The 14,506-nt window shown below is 35.3% G+C and overlaps 1 protein-coding gene across 1 annotated transcript in view; it reads left to right on the plus strand.

Annotated features, from left to right (window-relative positions):
- The window catches only part of LOC114054185 (potassium voltage-gated channel subfamily B member 2), a 440,542-nt gene that overhangs the window by 179,453 nt on the left and 246,583 nt on the right, over nt 1–14,506 (plus strand). The gene's annotated exons all lie outside the window — the stretch shown is intronic.

Genomic DNA, 14,506 nt, shown 5'->3' on the forward strand with positions numbered 1-14,506 from the left:
GACACTTACTAGCTGTGTGACCCTGGGGAAAACACTTAATCCCAAACTCCAAAAAAAAAAAAAAAAAAAAAAAAAGAATAAAGTGAAAAAAAAATATGCCTTGATCTGCATTCAGAATCCAACTGTTCTTTATCTGGATGTGGACAGCATTTTCCTTCGTGAGTCCTTTGTACTTGTCTTGGATCATTGTGTTGCTGAAAAGAGATGAGTCATTCATAGTTGATCATCATACAATGTTGCTGCTACTTTGTACAATGTTTTCCTGGTTCTGCTCATTTCACTTTGTATCAGTTCATGTAAGTCTTTCCAGGATTTTCTGAAATCATTCTGCTTGTCATTACTTATGGCAAAATAGTATTCCATTACATTCATATATCACAGCTTATTCAGCCACTCCCCAATTGATGGGCATCCCCTCAGTTTCCAATATTTTGCCACCACAAAAAGGGCTGCTATAAATATTTTTGTGCATGTAGGTCCTTTTCCCTTTTTATGATCTCTTTGGAATACTGAATTAGAAGTGGTATTTTTGGTTCAAAGGATAGGCACAGTGCAACCTGATAATCTCAAAGAGTTGCCTGAGTCATGGAGAGAGAGGTTAAGCAACTTCCCCAGGGTGCATTGCAACACACTGTCAGAGAGGGGCCTCCAAGGGCAGGTGTCTCCATCTACTGTGCCCCACTGACTCTATCTACAAAATGAGGATAAGAATAACTCTAGGACCTGCAGAGTTTTGTGAGTCTCAAGAGAATGCGTATGTGTGTATATATAAATATGTGTATATGTGTGTGTATATATATATACATATATAATATATGCGTGTGTGTATATTATGAGTATGTATGTGAATGTATACATACATATGTATACACGTGTGTATAAAACATATCCTCTATTGAGGACAATTACTATTTACCTTTGCTCCTTCTCATAAAAGTTCTCCTTCCCCTAAAGCACTCCTGCCTTCATACTGTTTGTAGCCTCCACCCATCCCCTAGCAAATCTTTCTCTCAACAAAAGAGCTAGAGCAATCATTCATATTAAGGTGCAAATATTTGAAAATAATTAAAATCCTATCTCTATTGAGGGTATTTGCATATTAGTAGGGGTAAAGAATGGATGTCTAATTTTGGAATTTTAGGCCTAAGTAAGAAGGATCAGGGAGATGTCAGATGGAAGGGGTGATTCTTTAGATCGTGAAGTCCTATGATATAGACAATATCCTCTCGTCTTTCTATTCATGAAGCCATGTCTTTATGTCATGTGTTACAGAAATGCAGAAGAACTAGTCCAAGATGGTCCACTTAGTTAAGGAGGAATTTGTGTTCAAACCTTAAAATATTCTCAGGAAGTTTGGTTCAGACAAACATTAGCTTCAGTTTGTTGTTATTTTTAAGCAACCAACCACCTCCATAAAATTAAGGTACAAATTTCTAATCAAATATCTAAAATAGCCTTTGATGGAGTCTAAATTAAGTTGTATTCATTTCAAGTCAAATGTCAATTGAATACTTAAAAGTAAATTAGGAATTGGGAAAGGGAAGAAGCTTATTTATAATAGATTATCTTAATAATTTAGTCATCTCACCTTTTCTTTCCTAATATGGTCATTTATAATCCAACAGTCTATGGCTTTCTATATGACTCAATTCAGAATCTACCCAGAAATACCTTGTTTGGCTCTGGTTTCTTATAATCAAAATGAGATTTTCATTACCAAATGTGAGCAATCAGATTAGGGTCAGAGGTGATTAATTCCATCTTCAACCTTTCCAACTTTAACATTGTATCTCCTGTAATAAGATATGAGATTTAAATCAACTGTGGAAATTATATTGATGATATTGATATATATATATATATATATACTTTTAATTTATAATCTTTGAATGTTATGATTGAGTGCTAAGGAGATGAGAAGTTTACATTTCAAAATACCCAGGCAAGATGAAATATGTTCATTTCTTAATGTCATATAAATCAGAAATTACTCAGCTGACTGACAGAAGGAAAAACTCTTACCAAATAAACCACTTTGGGCTGTAAATTAAGGATGAGAAATTTAATAGGGAAAGAGAATGCTTTGTTTTAGGAAATCAATAATGCCAAATGTGGCTGTTCTGACTGGAAGCCTGATTCTCATCTGTTTTTTAATATCACTACCCCCTCCCCTCACTCCACTACTCATGCACAACAGAGCACCCATCACATTTACTTCAAGGGAAATGAAAGAAACAACTATGAAACACTTGCATATAATATATATACCTATTCATGTGTACATCTAGACATTGAGCATGGTATAGTGAAAGAGCTTTGGATTTGAAACAGGAAATCTGGATTCAATGCCTGACTCTACTACTCACTAGCTGTGAGACTTCATGGAGTGAAGAAGTCCTAAGTTCAAATCTGGTTCAGAAACTTATTAGCTATGTGGCCCTGGTTAAATCACTTTGTTTCTGTTTGCCTCAGTTTACTCAACTGTAAAATGAAGATAATAATAGCACCTACCTCCCAGGGTTGTTGTGAAGATCAAATGAGATAATTTTTGTAAAGCTCTTAGTACAGTGCCTGGCACATAGTAGGTTCTCAATAAATGCTTGTTTAGTGGGGGGGGCAATGGGGGGAAGCAAAAACAAAAAACTCTCTGTCTCATGGAGATGTTCGGCTAGATGATCTACAGTCCGAAGGTCTTTTCCAATCCAAGAAATCTATAGATATGCATACAAAGATGTGAACACACACATATACACTCAGTTCTCATTTCTGGTGTTCACATAAGCACTAGTTAAGGTGAGTTGGAAGGTATGATTTAGAACTTCTGCAGAAATGTATCTGGGGTAAAAGTACAGGTATGGTCCATTCCAACTAATTCACCTTGCTAACCACGTGCCAAATGCTATTGTTTCTCCTTGTTAAGTGTTTTTGGTTTCCTGAGTCCTGAGTCAGAACACCAAATGTCCTACCCTAGTTACAGGTCACATAATTTAGTTGAGTATATATGCATATGTCTATATGTATGTAGGTGTGTATATATATACACATATATATATATATATACTTACCAAAAAAGTGGCATATATTCAATAATAATGAATAGTTTGTATTCTTAAAGCCATTACTTCTACTAAGAGCTACGCCAACAATTACTCTCCCATGCCCAGCCTCTGAAGTTTATTTGGGTTGGGATATAATATCATTTTTTAGATTACTGCCTATTATGCATGGATTTGAGTTTAACATCAGTAAAACCTAAACTTCTTGGGGAACTGAATATTCTGGTTTTGTCTAAAACCTACTTATTAAAAATCTTTTCAAAATACATTAGTCCATGTGAGGTAGATGAACTAAATAAAATTTTATCACTTTAAACAGTAGTTCAGGGTCATCATTCTGAATTTCAATTATTATCATTGTTCAGGCTGCCAGTCCCCTTTGTGTGCTATATCCCCAATTAGAATGTAAATTCCTTAAGCACAGAAGCTGTCTTTGCTTTTTTGTATTTATATCCCAACACTATATGCTTGCCACATAATAAGTTCTTAATAAATACTTTTTCATTCATTCATTCCTATAATTCTAGAAGGTTTAGGAGAATGAATATGTACTTCCCTAGATAATAGAATGTAATAGATTGTCATTTTCTGATTGAATTCTGTTTTCTTTTGATTTGCCAATTTTTAATAAAAGTGAGCCAGAGGAAAACTTTTCTTGGGATTGGAAAAGGAATGTGGTTCATTTCTTTAAATTTAGATCCAGATATTCTTTTTAATATTTAGTATGGTTCCATACATCCAGTGAGAACTCACTAAACCTCTCATAGAATTTTCAATGCTAATGTTTAAATGTGTAACAAGTTTGGGAGTTCATATAAACACTAGAACATTTTCTGACTAACGGGTATAAGAGAGAAAGCCCACATGCATCTCGCTTTGATTTCCAAGAACATAAAATGGGTTTTGAGCCTGATAAGCTATTTTGAGACAATGAAGTAGATCACTGAATTTGGAGTCAGAGGTCCTAGATTCAAAGCCCGATTCTAGTATTAACCAGCTTTGTGATTTTGGATAAGTCTTTTTGCCTCAGTGAGACTTGATTTCCTCATCCATAATAAAAATGAGAAGATTGGACTACTTGGCCTCTAAGGGCACTTCTAGCACTAAATTCTATGAACTTGTGAACATGTTTATGCTACCAAATAGCTTTTATGGATTGTTAGTCATTATATCCTTTTGTGATGAAACTAGATGTGGAAAACTTAATTATTCATTCTGTTCAGGGTGTAGGGTATTTGGGGTAATAACAACAATAACAACAACAACAACAACAACAAAGGTTAACCTTCTTAACATCCACAATTAGCAACTTTGAAAGAATTGGTATATAAAAAATACATGGCATATTAAGACTATCCTTACACTTCAACAGATCTGGGATTCCTTCAATGTGGGGAATGTAACCTTTGTAACCCATGCTTACTTTCTTATTCAGTGTGACTTTTGTCTATGTCTTCCCATAAATTCTCCAGAGGGAGTCTATCTAACATACTAAAGACCTTCATCTGGTCTCTTGACAATACTAATGTTATGTACCAACACTGAATGTAAGCTATCCATCTGTCACATGAATGCCCCCCTCACTTTTCTGGGTGTACATGACCAGGAAAATCTTTATGTAGTTTTTCTTGAAATTTGTCATTGATGATATGTTGCAGCCTATCTATAATTGCCATGTGTCTTTCCATTGCCCTTTGGGTGACTGGACATTTTAATTCCTCAGAGATGGTGGTATTCTATGATTAACATATTTATAGTGTAACTGGAAGAGTGTTGTTGTTTAAAGATATTTTCTCATCAGGCAGAAGCTAAGTGCCATTGAAGTCACCCACCACACAATTTTCCAAAGGTGATCCAGTCCTCCTTTTCTCCGTTCTTGTTCTTGTTATTGTTGCTGTTGTTGCTGTTCATCCTTTGTTCTTGAAGAGAACAAATAACATCAGGAGGGTGATGTCTTGACTTGCAAGTGAATTGGATCTGAGTGAAGCAGAGCTGTGTAAAAGCTGTTCTTGGTCAAGCTGCTCATCCATTTACTATGTCAGTACAAAATAGGTGTGCTAGTGGGCTATCTATATGAACTGTCCATTGAGTTCCGTATCATAGTCCAAATAATAGACATTCTTCATCCATTTAGTTGTTTTTGTGTAGTTAGCCAAACTTTTTGGAGTGATTATGTATCTATTCAAAATAGATAATTCCATATGAGATAGAGGTTCTGTAGTAATTCAGAGTTATCTTCAATCACCATAATGTCATCTGCAGACAGGAATACCAGGAGAACTTCATCATGTATAGAAAATTCCTTAATCATTTGGACTATTCCCTGGACATCCTTCATGACAGTGACAAACATCTTCGGCAAACATATATCTCCTTGTTATATAACGTGCTTGATGTTAATATTACAAGAGTTGTTAAGCAAGTTTATCACTATTGTGTCTTTCAAGGAATCTTGCGCATTATTAAGATATGCAAGGGAGACATCTTGCTGGAGGCTGCATTTTACTCAACTGAATCAAACATAATTTGATCTTTCTTATGATTAAGAAGCCACTTCAGGATTGTGCCATGCTTCAATTTTAAATGTCATCATTTTTAACATCCAGTATCATTGCTGTAATAAATCTTAGAAGTGGCAATCAGTAAAGAGTTCAAGTATCTAGAATGCCTATGGAATAGATTTCACTATATTATTTTAAATTTTAGAACAAAAAGGAAAAAACCTTGTGTGAAATCCACGGTATTACTTAGAGAAGTTTGAACAAATTTTCTTGACAAATGTCATGATATGACACAGTATTTACTTACAAATGAATGAGGATGTTCTATATGAGTGTAAAAATATCACTTAACCTTTCTCTGTCCCTGATTCTTCACAGATAACATGGGGCAACCATGTCAATCTATCTCAAGATAAGTGTAAGAAATTGATGTGAAAAACACATCATGAACCAATATATTTCACATAAATTCTTCTAGGAAGAATTCTAAACTGTATTTAAAAGATAAATAGAATTATTGACTCTCCACCTCCATCAATGATGGGAAATTATATTTCAAAAATTAGCTGAATATCGATGAATTTTATATATCTGTGCAAGTGATACATGGTAGAATTAAGGTGAGCTATTAAAGACCAGTTGCTGTATATTTTTTACAGAGGTGCTTTTACAAATAATACTAATGATTACTAACATTTGTATAGGACTTTAAGGTTTGCAAAGCACTTTATATATACTGTGTTGTCTCATTTGATACCTTCAACAACATTCTGAGGGAGATGCTATTATTATTGCCATTTTAGAGATGAGGAAACTGAGGGTGAGAGAAGTAAAGTGATTTGCCCAGGGTTATACAACTTGGAAGTATTGTAGGTAATATTTGAACTCAGATCTTTCTACCTTCAAGTCTACCACTCTACTGTGCCACCTGCCTGTCTCAAAAAAAAATTAGAACTGTAGTAGGAGACTTTATAATTCAGTAATTACTTGGAATTCTTCTTTCCTAAGCCATGAATTAAATTCTGACCCACTTTGGGAGTTACTGAATGTTCTCAAACATTCTGGTAATAATCTAGTATATTTATTTGATCAAATCAATCAATGTTTACCTTCTTTATTAAAACTTCCCTGGAACCCTTAGTTCCATTGACAGTCTTGTCACTAGCACCTGAACTGATTATACTTTTCAGTTTTACAGCAAATTTTATCTTAAATCAAAATTCCAGTGGGCTCATTGTTTTATCAATGTGGGTACTTCCTATCATTATTATTATTATTCCTTCCCATTATTATTATTCCTATCATTATTATTCCTAATATTCCTATATTCTGTGTGATACCTCTACAGGTTAATATTTCTCTATAAATTCTTCACAGAGGATTTACTTAACAGTCTGGAAGACTTCACTCTGGCTACCTGATCAATCCATTTCCATTTTTGAATCATAGATGTCCTCAATAATGTTTTTTTATGCCACTTCACCTATGTCATCACTTTCATATATGTCTTTCCATCATCTTTGGGGGCACCTACAATTGTAGTTCCTTTGATCGTATGATATTCCATAATTCAAACGTTAATGTTTGAAATGTAGGCTTTTGTAGCAGAGCATATCTTAGTATTGGTGAAACAACTGCAGTTTTTCCTATTCAGCTCTGAGTTATGAAGCTCATTGCCCATCTATAGGATATTTCCAAGATATGTGTACTAATAAACTTGCTCAATGTACTGCTCATCCAGCTACTTGTCATAATCAAGGCAATATATGTTTTTCATCCACTTTGTTCTTCCTTTTTAAATTGCTACATTGACCAGTTTTGAATGACCCTCAATTTCAATGAGGAAGTGATGCAGGGTTCAATGTGAGCATTACTGTATCGTCCGCCTAAAGGAACATTGATAGAACTTCTCTATCAGTGAGAAATTGCTCTTCTATTTAGCTTTGCCTCAGTGTATCTCTCATGATGGTGGCAAACACCCCTGGGGAACACCCACTCTCCATATTTATGTTTTAAGTATTAAAAATATTTTTTTAACCTTTAAATAGGGGCATGCTGATAAATATTTGATAACCAGATCTCTGAGGGCAGAAAGGATATACACATGACACACTTTTAAGTTTATTCTGCATTAATACTTTCTTACATCTAGACAATCAACAAAACAATAAATCAAGCCTTACTATGTGATGTTTACTAATTTCTGAGATGTAAATGCTCACACAATTGGCTCTTGAGCCAGTACAAGCTAATTCTGGCATACTTCAGCTTTTAAGCCACAGATTCTCATTCTAAGTTTAAATTAAAATAAATGAAGTTTAGGGAAAAATCTATCCTGAAGCCTTTAGTCCCTTGTAGATCCAATGAATCAGGAAAAGGAAACTGAATGGAAACAGCTGTTTCTTGGTGGATAGTAGTCCCTCAGTATACCAACCTAAAGAAGATACAAAGTGTGATGTATGATGGATGCCAAGTCTTTGGTTCTGCGTCACAAACCCTTCATCCCTTGGACTGAACTTGTAAGGCAGAAAAAGGTAGGGCAGTGGTCAGAGCAGCCATGAATCAAAGAAGGGCTTTTTGGCAGGTGACATCATGCCACAGCTTCCTGCCTTCCCTCACTATTACTAACATTGGCATCATTTCTGAGCATGAAATTCCCCATGTGAATAGTTAACAGGGTTTGAGCATAGAGAGGGAGGGAGGGAGGCTGGGAAGAGGGGAAAGCCTGACATTGAAATGCAGTAAATCTGTGTGAGTGGCTATTTTTGTCAGCCAAACCAAGGTGGGTGTGTGATGTGACAGTCTCCTTTTGATCTTGCTCTTTTTATAGTTGCTGATTTTTCTTAAGGGGAACTACCTCTCTTTCCCAGCCTGCTGGACTGATTTACAGGATCACTTTGGGAGGTTTTATCATCTGCAATCTGGAAACAGACAACACTTAGATTAGTAATTAGATAGTCATGTAAGATGCAAAAGCTGTCTCATTAGGAGCTATAGCTTAGATAAGGCATAACAGTATTTTATCCATAAAGGGTACAAACACAACACCCATCAGGAAGCATTCCCTGTTTCTAAAAATGCTAAAAATTGTCACCAGAGGCTCCACCTGTTTTAGACAGCTTGGCTGAGAAGAACAAACACCAGTATATCCCAGCAGCATATTGACGTACTCTCTCTGTGTGTTTGTGTTATTGTGTTAAGAAAACCCCAATGAAGTAATCTATTCTAAAACATGGCTTATTTACCTTAACTCAAGCTGAAATCTAAGATAGTATTCCCTGTTCTTCCCAATCTGTAAAATTTAACAGAGTACAACAGAATGTCTATGCATATGACACTCTTGGTAGAGAGGAAAGATGATCTAGTGGAAAGAATAGTGAATTTGAAGTCAGAAGACTCATGTTCCTCTCCCAGTGCTGCCATTAACTAGTTCTGCCCATGGTAAAGTTCTATTCACTCATACATTCATGAGCCTAGTTCACTGCTCTCTTGATCTACTGCAGTAGCCTCATAATTGCTCTCCTGTTCCTGTCTCTGCCAAAATAATCTTTCTAAAGTTCAATCTACTACATCAATCTCTACTAAGAAAAAAACATTTTGAATATCCCCCTATTGCTTCTAGAAGTGTATACAGATTCCTCAGTCTGACATTTATCGCCCTCCACAATCTGGCCCCAACCTACCTTTCCGGACTTAGTATCATAGACTTAGAGTTGGAAAGCTTGTTAGAGATCATTTACTGCAACCTTTTCATTTAATAGTTGAGGAAATGGAGATCCAGGAACAAGAAGTAGCGTTAAGTGACAGATCATAGATTTGAACTCATGTCCCCTAACTCCAAACTTATTTCATATTACCCTTTACGTTCTTTGTGTTTCAGTGAACCTAGTCTACTAACTGTTCTTTGAACGTAACACTCCAAATCCCATTTCCATGATTTTTCTTGTCTAGAAGAAACTCCCTGTTTACCTCTGCCCATAACAATGCCTAGCTTGGGTCTAAGCCTTACCATATGTGCCACTTTCTATGCAAAACCTTTCCTGAAACTAACTTCCCTTTTACTTTGGTCATTAGAACTCCTCAAATTGTATTTCTTTCTTTTTATTCTTGCTGTGTCCTTTCAGTAGAATATAAACTCTGTGAAGGCAAGGCTTTTGAGATTTTTTTGGTAGGATAGAGGTTCTGTATCCTCAGTACCTTGCACATAAAAAGCTCTTAATAAATGTTTGTTGAATTAAATTGAAGTAAATTAACCACTCCAAATCTCTACTTCCTAATTTGTAAAAGGAGATGAGATTTAAAATATCTACCCCTGGGCAGAGAGATGTTGTTGTTGTTCAGTCATTTCAGTCACATCTGACTCTTTGTGACCCCATTTGGTGTTTTCTTGGCAAAGACACTAGAGTAATTTGCCATTTCCTTCTCCAGATCATTTTACAGATGAAGAACCGAGGCAAACAGGGTTAAGTGACTTGCCTAGGGTCACATAGCTAGTAAGTGTCTGAGGCCAGATTTGAATTCATGAAAGTGAGTGTTCCCAACACAAGGCCCTACACTCTATCCCCTGTGCCACCTAGCTGACCCTAGATGGATGTTGTAAGGTTATATAAACTGAAAACCACTATAAAAATCTGAGCTATTGATACTTATATTCCTTATAATAACATAATTATAAAACACTTCACCACATTGGTATGAGGTAGATACTACAAATATCAGTCCTATTTCAGAAAAGGAAATTAGCCTGAGGAAGAGAAGACTTTGATGTGGTGAGGCAGGCATGATAACTACATTCAAATGTTTGAAAGGCTGTCACATAGAAGACAAATTTGACATGGCCTATTGGTCTCAGAGATTGGGAATTGGAGCAATGGGTAGAAGCTGTGAAAGGGGGAAATTAAAACATGATATTAGGAGTGGAAAAAAAAAAACTTCTAATGATTCATGTTCAAATGTATAATGCGCCATCTTGAAAAGGGATAGATTCTCCTACTTTGGGGATCTGCTAGCAGAAGTTGTATGACCGTGGTTGGTATGGTATGGTATAGATCTCTTTTGGGTATGGGCTATATTAAATGGCCACTGAGATCCCTTCCAATATTCAAAATCTGTAAATCCATGACTCTGATCCAGCCTTCTTTCCACTATGCCATGCTGGCCTATATTAGAAATTGATCTGAAATTTTCATCCTTAACTGGTCACACTTATCAATCACCTTTTTTTAGAGAGGTACAGACAGAAGCAATAAGTTACTGACATTTCAGAGTCAGCATTAGAGAGTGTTATTGGAAATAGGATTTCTAGTAAGAGTGAACAAATATTCAGAAGAGATAAAAGCTGGATAAAGCACATGAAAGTAATCAAATTTTTCAAGACTTGGAACCCAAGCATCCAGAATGAATATTCCTTCTTTAGAAAATAAACCTACTCTAACCCTTCATAGAATGATTTTGGATTGTTACCTTGATGCCAGGAGTAAAATGGAACAGCGGTAATAAGAGCGATTCTGAAACAATTTCAGCTAAAGGTCAACGGCTTTAGAGAAAGTTGAGCTTTTTTTCTGTCTGTTTTTTTTTCCCCAAGAGCAAGGCAGGTGGTCAAAGCATAGGCCTACTCTAATGAATTAGACAGCTTGCACTGTACCAAGTGCATTTTCATTAGTGTGAACAAAGAAGATAGCTTGAGGGGGGGGGGGGCGTAATTTGATAGGTGGCTTCAACTCCAAAGACAAGATGCATTTATCTGAAGGCAATTCAGTGGTTTATAATGGGCAGCAGGGCCCCCTTTGTCTCCCTGTCACAATCTTCCTGTGAGCATCACCATGATTCATAGTCAAATTATAGTCACTTTCTGCCACCATGACTATTTAAATAGCATCCTCCCCAAACCATTTTCTTCTTGACTTAAATGGTACTCGGGAGTATAGTTTCATTTTTTTCACATAATGTATTTTTTTTATTTTGTACAAATAAGTTCTCATCCTCAGAAATTGACTTTTTAATTGTTCCTTTTGCTTTATTATAGGTAAGCATTGAAGATGTTGAGGGAAAAAAACCCACAATACTTAGAACCAATTAAAATTACATTTCCTCCAGGGAAATCAATTATTTTAGCTTGTGACAGTCACTGTATTTCTTACTAAAAACTGACAACCATCTCCAATACCATTAGGGAATAAAAACAGCCTACATTTTGCCAAGTCAATCCTCTACTCAACTTAAGTAAAGGCATCCTATGGATTAAATTATACCAATAAGGACTGGTCTGACCACAGCATTGGACTGTGGATAGAATCCACCTCATAGGCAAGAATACCTCAGTTCTTAGGTCCCACTTCTTCCACACACTGGCCATGTCACCTGAGTCAAGTCATTTAACCTTTCAATTTCATCTTAGAATCTTTGTGCTAAGCTTATAGATTGTAGATCAGTTGATGATCTGCATGAGTGGAGTAAGTTTCTTACACTAATTACATCACAAATCTAGTCCAAAAAGAATAATCCAATGATGTCCTATAGCTATATTTCATGACTACCACAGTCTTGGAAGAATTATGATTACAAAGAAACAAAAGGACAATGGAAAGACTGTCACATTATTTTGCACTTTATTTTCAGTAACATTTTATTTTTTCACAATTACATGTAAAACCAATTTTAACATTCATTTTTAAACACTGTTTTATTTTTAATTTATGAAATAAATAAGCATTTCTATAACATAGTATAATTTAAAAAGATGATTGCACATGAAACTGCAAATCTAGTATGTATTGCTTGCTATTTCTTTTAAAGACATAATAAAGTTATCATGTAAATTTCTTTTTTAAAAATTTTTGAGTTCCAAATTCTCTTCCTCTCTCTCCTCCCCTCACCTGAGACAGTAAGCAATATGATATAGGTTATAAATGTGCAATCATGCAAAACACATTTCCATATTAGTCACATTGTGAAAGAAAACAGACCAAAAAGATAAACCACAAAAAAAAATAAATAAAATTAAAAATAGTATGCTTTCATCTGCATTCAGATTCCATCAGTTCTTTCTCTGGAGGTAGATAGCATTTTTCATCATTGGGAATTGTCTTAGATCACTGTATTGCTGAAAAGAGTGAAGTCATTCACACTTGATCATCATACAATATTGTTGTTACTGTGTACAATGTTCTCCTGGTTTTGCTCACTTCACTTTGCATCAGTTCATGTAAGTCTATCACATTATTTTGATACATTATTTAATGTTTCATCAAGTGAATGGTCCATAAGTATAGCTATGCCCTCTTTTGATGTGGGTCACAATCTCATCACACCTTTTCATCCTGTGTGTTTCTTCTCTTCTTCCATGTATTGTCTCTTCACAAATCTTCTATATAGGATTCCAACGTGTTGAAGGTCTTCCTCTGTTTCACTATTTCAAAAGTGTTAAGGCAACAACAATACAATCATAATAGCAGCTGACATGTAGTTAGCACTGTAAGGTTTCCAAAGGACTGTACATAATATCATTTTAGCCTCACAGCTACCCTAGGAAATGGAGTTTTCTGATGTTATTCACATTTTATAGAAGAGGAACTTAAGATTCAATTAGGCTAAGCAACTGTTTCCCCAGTTAATATAAAAAGACTGAAAATCATGTGCACTATCATACATATCCTAAATGACATATTGTATGATACTTTGAACAAGATATGAATGGAGAAAGACAGAGATACCAAAAGAGAAACATGCAGCAATGATAAAAATAGACTTACTGGACTTCATGTCCAGATGCATGTCATAATCTGTGCAATGTGAGGTTTTTAATCTACGTTCCTTTTCCAATGCAAATGATTAACTGATCTCTTTCAAATAAATTTTAATTTCTCTGAGGAAATTTTGTAATATTCTTGGACTCATTGCAACTAGTACAGTATCATTTGGGTACAAAAATAGTTGGAGAAACATATCATTAGGGAATCTTTTGGTTTGTGACTGCACTAGACACCTGTTAAGACATTGGCAAATACCAGAAATGTTCACATATCTACTTTCTTTGTACTTTGCATGATGCTAATACCCAGCATATTGTCAAACCATCTCAGTATCTCTGATATAGTCATATCTGACCACAGAGGAATTTGTATATTAGACTAGATGACTCCAGCAGGCAGGATCTGGGGCAATGGGTGCAAGTTATATAATTGTATAATCTGTCAGACAATTTTTATAATTTTAATGAATGTACAGTGAACACCATATCTGAAGCAAGACATCAAAGTTGCCCTTTTCCCTGGGTTTTTTTTTAAATCAATAAACATTGGATAGAGTGGGATCTTATATTATCTATAGTTCTTTCCCTGACCATGTTTTCCAAAATAGTTTTTAACATCCTCTGGCATTTCACATTTAAGTCACTGAGTATCAAATATATATTTATTGAGTTTGAAAGATCCCATCAAGTTTTTCACCTATTTCATCTTCTGCAATACCTATCAGCACTTTAGTACTAATTATATTTGTGGTTTTCTGTTTGCTTCTGCACATCATGAGACTTTTAATTCAAGATGACCAACTGTCCCCTGAAGTAGAGTTTCATTCTTCCTCTGAACACAGGGTAAAACCAACTCCACTATGTCTTTCATTTGTCTCTAAACCATTCTTTCATTTAGCGTCTATTTCCTTATGACTTCTGGTTTCGTTTACAGTGAAACTATTTACCAGGATGTGGTTTGGTTCCTCTGGCAGTCAGGAGGTAATTCTTCAGTCATTAGAAAGGTCATTAAGAATACCAACATTTAGATTCCTGCTTGTAGTCTAAGAATTCAGTGATTTTTAATACCCTATATCCAGTCAACAAGCATTTATTAAGTGCTTACTATATGCCAGGTACTATACTAAGTACTGGGATTACAAGTACAAGGAGAATGATAAATAGTCCCTGCTGTCAATGACTTTATATTCTAACAGAGA

The sequence above is a fragment of the Vombatus ursinus genome, unplaced genomic scaffold, assembly GCF_900497805.2.
Source record: "Vombatus ursinus unplaced genomic scaffold, bare-nosed wombat genome assembly UNPS02014812.1, whole genome shotgun sequence".
Classification (NCBI taxonomy): domain Eukaryota; kingdom Metazoa; phylum Chordata; class Mammalia; order Diprotodontia; family Vombatidae; genus Vombatus; species Vombatus ursinus.